The sequence below is a fragment of the Oncorhynchus clarkii genome, chromosome 18, assembly GCF_045791955.1.
Source record: "Oncorhynchus clarkii lewisi isolate Uvic-CL-2024 chromosome 18, UVic_Ocla_1.0, whole genome shotgun sequence".
Taxonomy (NCBI): Eukaryota; Metazoa; Chordata; class Actinopteri; order Salmoniformes; family Salmonidae; genus Oncorhynchus; species Oncorhynchus clarkii.
Genome location: NC_092164.1, coordinates 48,320,168 through 48,328,637, shown reverse-complemented (window position 1 = coordinate 48,328,637; position 8,470 = coordinate 48,320,168).

Sequence of the window (8,470 nt, the reverse complement as noted above, 5' to 3'; positions counted from 1 at the left end):
TTCCATTTAAGAAACGTTTTTCAGAATCGGCACAATGTATACCCACCCCCCTGATCAAACGCTAACAAAGTTCACTGCCATACCAGACACATAAACAGCTCCTCGTGTATATAATTCCTTCTTGCATCTATCTACGTGCGCTTCTCCCCTCAACTTTTCCCTTTGCTTGTGGACTTCAGTGCACAAGACATCAGCTATCTGTGACCAGGAAACTAAAAAGTTTCCAAGCCAAACCTGCTAACCGCTACACACAGCCTACATCGTTGTCATGTCATATTCAACATAGCTACTAGAATTAACTGTGGTTAGTAAACCCGGTACAATCATTCAGTACAGTGTAGTTAAGCGAAGTGACACAGAGGAACCCAAGCGCAGACTCAGACGAGGAAAGATGTGGAGACTGAGGTTGGAGTTAGCTGAGTAGAAAAGGGTAAACAGGTCCTGAGGGGAATCCAAGGTGGTGAGTAAAATCCAGAGCAATGTAGTTGGGTGGTGAGATGTGGAACAGGAGACAGGAGCCAGAGACAGAGCAGTAACTGCAATGAGAGGATAAACGGTGTCAGGCAAGGAAATAGGCACAGCAGAGTAACAGGATCTTAAATAATCATAAATGGCTAGAATCATGAACTGACTGAGCAGAGATTACGATCTGGCAGAGTGGAAATGGCAGGACTGAGTATTTGTAGAGGTCTTTATTATGGAACGAGTTGCAGCTGGTAGGAATCTGCTCTGACTCCAGCACACCTGTCTCCAACCACACAATCGCACAGAGAGGGAGAGGGAGAGAGAGAGTGTGTACAGGGGGAGTAACTGCAGGTCAAGAAGACACCGGATGAACACCAGAGGAAGTAGCAGGCAGATAGATGTGACAGTAGTTAGCAGCAATCAGTTTACCAGTTACACCTGTGGCCCTGGTTGCAAAAATTCATAAAACCAAAAGCTTACCTTGACTTGGAAGAGTTCCTCTGTTGGATAGCCGTAGCCAGCTAGCTAACATAGCATCCCTCTCTGTTTGAGCTGGGTGTTTGTGTAGGCTAAACTAGCTAGCTGCATTTGACACTAGCTAAGTGAAAGTTAAAGTAAAAAAATATATACTATGAAATATAGCTTTGTCTCTCACTCTCTCTCTCTCTCCCTCAATCTATTGCTTCAGCGCAGTGCATGCTGACATGGTCGCCAGGTGTACAGTGTTTCCTCCAACACATTGGTGCGGCTGGCTATCGGGTTAAGTGGACATTGTGTCAAAGAAGCAGTGCGACTTGTTTGGGTTGTGTTTGCTTCACCTTCATTTTGGAAGAAATATATTTGTTCAAAACTGTTCAACTTTTGTCTTTCTCTCTTTTTGAGTCAACTACTCACCTCATTTTATGCACTGCAGTTCTATGTAGCTGTAGCTTATGCTTTCAGTACTAGATTAATTATCTGATCCTTTGATCAGATGGACAACATGTCAGTTCATGCTGCAAGAGGTTGGAGGAAGTCTTCCGGAAGTTGTCCTAATTACTGTGTAAGTCTATGGAAGAGGGTGAGAACCATGAGCCTCCTAGGTTTTATATTGAAGTCAATGTACCCAGAGGAGGACAGAAGCTATCTGTCCTCCGGCTACACCCTAGTGCTACCCTACAGAGTGCTGCTGAGGCTACTGTAGACCTTAATAGCAAAACAGTCTGTTTTAATAAATTATTTGGTGACATTAATATATTTAGTATAGTTGTATCTGAAATTCACTGAGGAGGATGGTCCTCCCCTTCCTCCTCTGAGGAGCCTCCACTGATAGAAAAAGCGTCAAGGCAACCCCAGGAAGGAAATCACGGCAACCAAAGGTCATGGGCTCACTAGGCAGGCAGGTGATGGCAGTGAACCGGTCGTGTGAATGCCACGCGATGCCCTGAAGGGGTTTGTGCGTACGTGTGCGTACGGGTACGTGTGTGTGCGTGCGTGCGTGTGCGTGTGTGTGTGCAAGTGCACCCTGAGAAAGGTAAACAAATCACAACAGTGGGGGATACAATGTCTGTCTGTTGTACGTTACTGTGTGTTCAAAGAAAGGAAAAGACAGAGAGGGAAAGAGAGAGAGGGAAAGAGAGAGAGGGAAAGAGAGAGAGGGAAAGAGAAAGAGGGAAAGAGAGAGAGCGAGTCCCCATTTTATCATTCAATATTAATCTCTTAGTTTATTCAAACTCAATTCAATAATGAACATTAATCAACCATATCAGACCAGACGATGGTAGACCAGACTATTATGATAAAACAGAAAGACAAGAGATACAGAATCTTCTGTAATAACCATAAGGAGATACCAGGATTAGTCTAATACAGGAGGAAATCATTTAGTCGAAACTGAAAATGGAGGGACAATGTTTCTGATTGCCAAAGCAGAAATCAAATATATGTTATCGAGAATATGAAGCTGATAAAGCTTATTCCTGGGCACTTTCAATTAAGATTTTCCATACACTTTTTATTTCAGTTGGAGGTTTAATCTGAGTCTGGGATATCATCCCTTTATGTTTTCTGTATAAAACTCAGACAGAAACAGAGATCTTGTCCCTGAGGACAGTACCTTGAATTACCATAAATTGATGCCCCTAAAGATCACTTTCAATGGCTCTGACTTTATAAACTTAAGATGAGTCTTGTCTCAAGGAGAATGATTAAGTGTGATAACTGCAGGTCCACCGAGTACTGTTGGCATGGCTAATGCTGAGCAATATGCAGAGACAGGTAAGAAATCATCGCCAGCTCCCTCCCTCAGACACCAGGAGGAAATTAAAACACGTCACCCTCAGGCAGTGTTTTAGCTGGCTCGCGGTCTGTTTTAATAGGCTCAGTCTGTTCTGGTCTCTGTTTGAGTTGTGGTGCTACAAGCCTGGTGCCTCACTGGGTGGACAGGCACTATAACCTGGTGGTCCTGTGTGTGCTATAAGCCAACTCCTCACTGTGTTCCAATTGCCTTACCAAAGATGCCTTTGTGTATGCTTCGACGATGATAGAAGAGTTGGCTACAACACAGCCTTCAGTATGGGACCAGGCTCAACAGGGACATTCTTGTCTGAGTATTTTGATTGTCAAGGGACAGCTGATCCAATCACTAAAGGGCAACGGCAAATGTTCAATGTTCATGAAGTCACGTATTGATGTCAGTGTTAGGCTAAGTGGAAGTCAGGATTCACCTTGGGACCCAGTGTCTAACCCAACCCCTCTGGAGAGACAGTACTTCTCTGTATCTTTTGAAGTCCTTCTTTGAATTTCTCCAGGTTCACATCTGAGACAGTAGTTTGTTTGCTCTGCTACGGGCAGATCGATAGAGGGAGCCACCAACATCCACCAGGTAAGAACGTGGTGCAACTCTCCGCAGGCATGTGCCCAGCCTCCAAAGTCCTGTGTGGTCTCCCGGCAGCGGTTTATTCTTATTGTTTCACCCACCTCCAGCTCTGGTAGGTCTCGAGCAGTCCGGTCGTAGAAGCACTTAGCGAGCTGCTTTCTGTGACGCAGTTTGTCCGTGACGCCAACCATGACGCAGGGTTCAAGTAGCTTGTTAGCTACGGGGATGGTAGTATTCAGACGGTTGGACAGAAGGCGTTGTGCTGGGCTGCTGTCCATGTTTTCGGTGGGTGTGTTCCTCCACTGTCAGATCGCTTTCCATGGGTAGTTGCTGTCGCGCAAGGCCCTGCTTAACAGGTTTTTTCCAATCTTGACAGCTGATTCTGCCTTGCCATTTGCTTTTGGGTGTCTTGGAGAGGAGGTCACGTGGTCAAACTCCCATTCTGAGGCAAAACGCTTGAACTGTGCAGTGAATTGTGGGCCATTGTCCGTGATTACCTTGTCAGGCTGACCTTGCCTTGCAAACTGCACCTTGCAGAGCTTTATGACCGTCTCTGCAGACAAGTCAGGGAGCAGTTTAATTTCCCAAAAGTAAGAGTAGTGATCAACGATGAGAAGGTAGTCCTTTTTTCTGTGACTGAATAAGTCTATGCTGACGATTTGCCAGGCCCTTGTGGGCAGTTCGTGTGACATCATGGTTTCCTTTTGCTGTTCATGAGCGTACTCGTTGTATGTGATACAGTTGCTGACAAAGTCTTTAATTTCTGCTTGCATGTTTGGCCAGTATAATGTTTCACGAGCCTGGCGGTAGCATGCGTCATCTCCAACGTGACTGGAGAGTATGCGGGTAAGCATCTCTGGACGTAGTGATTTGGGAATAATGACCTTCTGAACTCTGAACAAGATGACATTTTGCACGCTGATCTCATCTCGAAAGGTTCAGTATTCTCTCACTGTGAAAGGTGTCTCCTCTTTCAGGTATGGCCAACCTGCGAGAGCCATGGACTTCAGTGACAGTAGGTGTTCGTCCTTGTCAGTGTTGCCTGATCTGGGCTAGGAAGTGATCTGTGATGTTTAAGTAGTCTGCCTGATTAATCTGTTGAACATCTTGTTGTTCCTGCTGTAGCGAACAGATGGCCTGCTGCTGATAGACAGTGCCTCTGCCTGTACATTGTGCTGTTGCCCTGCTCAGTGTGTCGCTGATGTACATCTCTGGTCCTGGCTTGTAAATTACCTTCAGGCTGTAGTTTTGCAGAGTCAGGAGCATGCTTTGAAGCCTCTTGGGCGCGTTGAGGAGAGGTTTACTGAATATGGCAATGAGTGGTTTGTGGTCAGTTTCAGCGGTGACCAGCTCTTGACCATATAAGTAGTGATGGAATTGCTGGCAGGAGAAGACGGCACTCTTTCTCAATTTGTGCATAGTTTTGTTCGGTGAGGGTGAGCGCTCTCGAGGCGAACGCAACGGGCTGGCCATCCTGCATAAGGCAGCATCCATGTCCCCTTTGGCTGGAGTCGCTCTGGATTGTGACAGGCTTCGTGACGTCATAGTAGCGCAACACTGGCATGGATGAAGCCAGAGATTTCATCACCTGCACTGCGGCCTCGTGCTTGGGTAGCCAGTGCCATGGAGTGTCTTTGTCCAGCAACCGGCGTAGAGGCTCACAGACTGCTGATAGGTGTGGCATGAACTTTGCAAGATAGTTTGCAAAACCGATGAGATGCTGTACTCCTTTTGCATCAAACGGGTTTGGCATGTCGAGGATCGCTCGGACCTTGTCTGGGTCCGGCTTCAGGCATTTTGCCGAGAGAATGTGGCCATGGAAGGGGACGGCTTTCACCTTGAACTGCAGCTTCTTCAGGCCAAGGCGAAGCTTAACTGATCGGCAGCTCTCCATCAGTGCCAGGAGCTTCACATCGTGGTCGCGCTCTGCTTCTTCATCTGTGTCACGACAGCCTGCGATCAGGACATCATCGGCGATGGGTTCAATGCCCTTGAGCCCAGCCAGTAACTCGTGCTGCATGCGTTGGTATACCTCAGGCGCCACTGAGACACCAAACAGGAGCTTGAGCCAGCGTTTCTGACCCCAGGGGGTCCAGAAGGTAGTCATGAAGCTGCTTTCTTCGTCCAGCTTGCATTGAAGGAATGCATCTCGGACATCCACCAAGGTGAAAATCCTGGCCTTGGGAAGATTATAGAGGACATCCTCTAGTGTCGGCATGATGTAGTGGGATAGTTTCAGTGCTTGGTTCAGATGCTTTGGGTCGATGCAGACCCTCAGCTTCTCTGGTTTTTTCACTATGACCATATTGCTGATCCAGTCAGTTGGTTCAGTCACAGATGTCATGTGGCCATCGGCCTCGTACTTGTACAGCTGAGCCTTCACAGCCACTTTCATTGCAATGGGCACATTGTGAGGAGCACACTGGACTGGAGTGATGCTATCATCCACTTCAAAGTGTACCTCCCCAGGCACTGATTCAACTGGCCTGTTGAATACATTGTCATATCTGCTGAGTAGTTGTTCTCTGGACAGGGGTCCATGCTGGACATGATCCACAATGTGCAGGTCATTTGGTACAGTGAACTGCATCAGTCCCAGGCGTTCGCAAGTAGAGCCGGAGAGGATGTTGACTGGTTTTCACAATCTCAAACTCCACTTTGTGTGTGCATCCCCGAATAACACATTCGGTCTCAAAGGTGCCAATAGAGCTCCTTAGCTCTCCTGAGTACAGCTTTAGTCTAGTATCGCTGGGCAATAGATGTGTGTCAGGTGCCAGATTGATTTTGTCTTTGTAGCTCATTACGTTGCATGTAGCACCGGAATCCAGTTGACATTGTTGTTGCTTGTTGTGTAATCATAGTGTCACAAACCATTTCTTCCCTCTTGAGTGTACAGCCCCAATGGATTCATGCATGTAAATGTCACTTTCACTGTTCAGCTCTGAACATTGAGTGACATCAGCAACACAAAGAATATTGCCCTCACTCACCCTTCTTTAACTTTTGAGACACACTTTTGCAATGATTATTAATTCCACAAGCTCTGCATGGTTTTCCATAGGCAGGGCAGTGCTCTTTGCCATGTGTGTGTGTGTATTCCCACAGTATTTACATGCTATGGGGCTCTCTGTGTTCACCGTTCGTGGTGAATTACTCTGCCTCGATTGGTTTTGTCTGAATGTCTGCCTAGCAACAGCGTGAACAGTATCAACGTCGGAGCGTGGGGTTTCCATTTCCATTGCTCTCATTCTCATGTCAGTGACTTCAGCAGTGCGGCACATTTCGATGGCAGTTACTAATGTTAAGCCTCTCTCTCTTAGTAGACGCCGGCGCGTATCCTCATTTGCAATTCCCAGTACTATTTTGTCACGAATCAATGAATTTTTCAATCCCCCTTATTCACAAGTGGCGGATTTTTCTCTCAAACGTGTTACAAAGTGATGTACTGACTCACCCTCTTCCTGTTTGCAGCTTCCGAAAACGAACCGCTCGTAAAGGACGTTTCTTGCGGGTTTGAAGTAATTCTCCAATGCATCCAATATAGCCTTTGCATCACACTGTTGTCGTGCTGTGAGGGTGAGATTGTGCCGGTATATATGCCTGCATTCCCTTCCCATTAAACTCCTCAGAGTTGCAGCTTGTACCTCGTTGGGTTTCTCATGTAGACCGGTCGCCAGCACATAGTCCTCAAATTAATCCCTGAAGCTATCCCAATTAGTATTCCAGTCCCCTGTGAGAACCATGGGATTTGGTGGCGGAATGTTCACTGCCATAGCAATGGAATAGGAGATTTATTTGCCTTCAGTCATCGAGGTAGGTAGTGATGCTAGCTAGCCAGCTAACAACGAGTTGATCAGTGTTGTGAGTAGGAAACAGCTTGTGTTCGCATGTGGAACGTAACTGCGCCTATACTATACTTAGCTACAAGCCACTTCTGATACCATGTTTCTGTATGATATGTTGGATAAAGGAATAAATACAGACACCAATGTCAAGTTCAATAGCCTTGTTTGTGCATTGTACAAATTCATACACGTGGAGTCCGGGGAACAGTCCGGCTAGTTGAATACCTATCAACTAGACTCCGTAACACTGTTATCTTCCAAATAAACTCTTAAAGACCTAGTAATATTTTACATCAATAGCAGTCAATATTAATCGTCATCTTAATTCAGACTCATCTGAAAGTTGTAAATTCTTGGCTATCTGCACGAACCCTGGCTAACAAGTTGAACCAGCAATACAAAATTGGGTTTAATTATTTATTTACTAAATACCTAACTAATCACACAGAATTACAGATACACATAATTAAATCATAACTTGATTACAAATTACGTTATAAAGGCAAACGTCCCTAGCGTGCGGAACAGATATGACAGCTTGTTACACAAAAGAAAAGGAGCTGGGTTTGAGTGAAAGAGCGGGAAGACTGAGGAACAAAGGGCGAAGCTGTGTTATCGTAAATACAGTATCTCATGCATTCTAAATTACCGGGCATTTGGAAAAGGAAAATACAATAAATATTTACTCTGAGCTGCGCTTCGGTAGGTTGGTGGTAGATGGAAGGCCGTGTTGCCCAACCGAGTCCTTCGTCCTTTGAAGAATGTCTCTGCTGGTAAATTGAATACGTTGTAGTAACATCATTGTGTGATGGACGGGATACTCTGTCTGTTCCTTCCTAACCCTCGTTTGCAGCGGTTGTTGCTAACTTAACGGCTAGGAGGTATCACTTCTGTAGTGAATAAGAGTTCAAAGTTCATACCATTCGCAACCAAAGCTCCCGCTGATGTTGGCTTTGTTCTGTAGTTATTATCTGAACCATTCTGACATCGGACCGTCGTCCTCACGTTATCGTCAAGGGCTTTTACAGGCACGGGTCACTGATTGAGCAGAGCCCTAACCTTATGAAAACCCCAATCTCACATTTTAGAAGCTAAAATCACATTTCATCCCATCACAAATAATTTAATATTCAAACATTTAAATTGAACAACAATTCCATGTGAATCCGATAACTCTGATGTGTAGACTTTCCACTGTAGAGTTTATGTCATCTTATCATTGATGAGAATGTCTCAGATGACAACCGAACTGACATCATATTCATTAAGTACCACTGCATATGTTCAATTGGTCAGATTACCA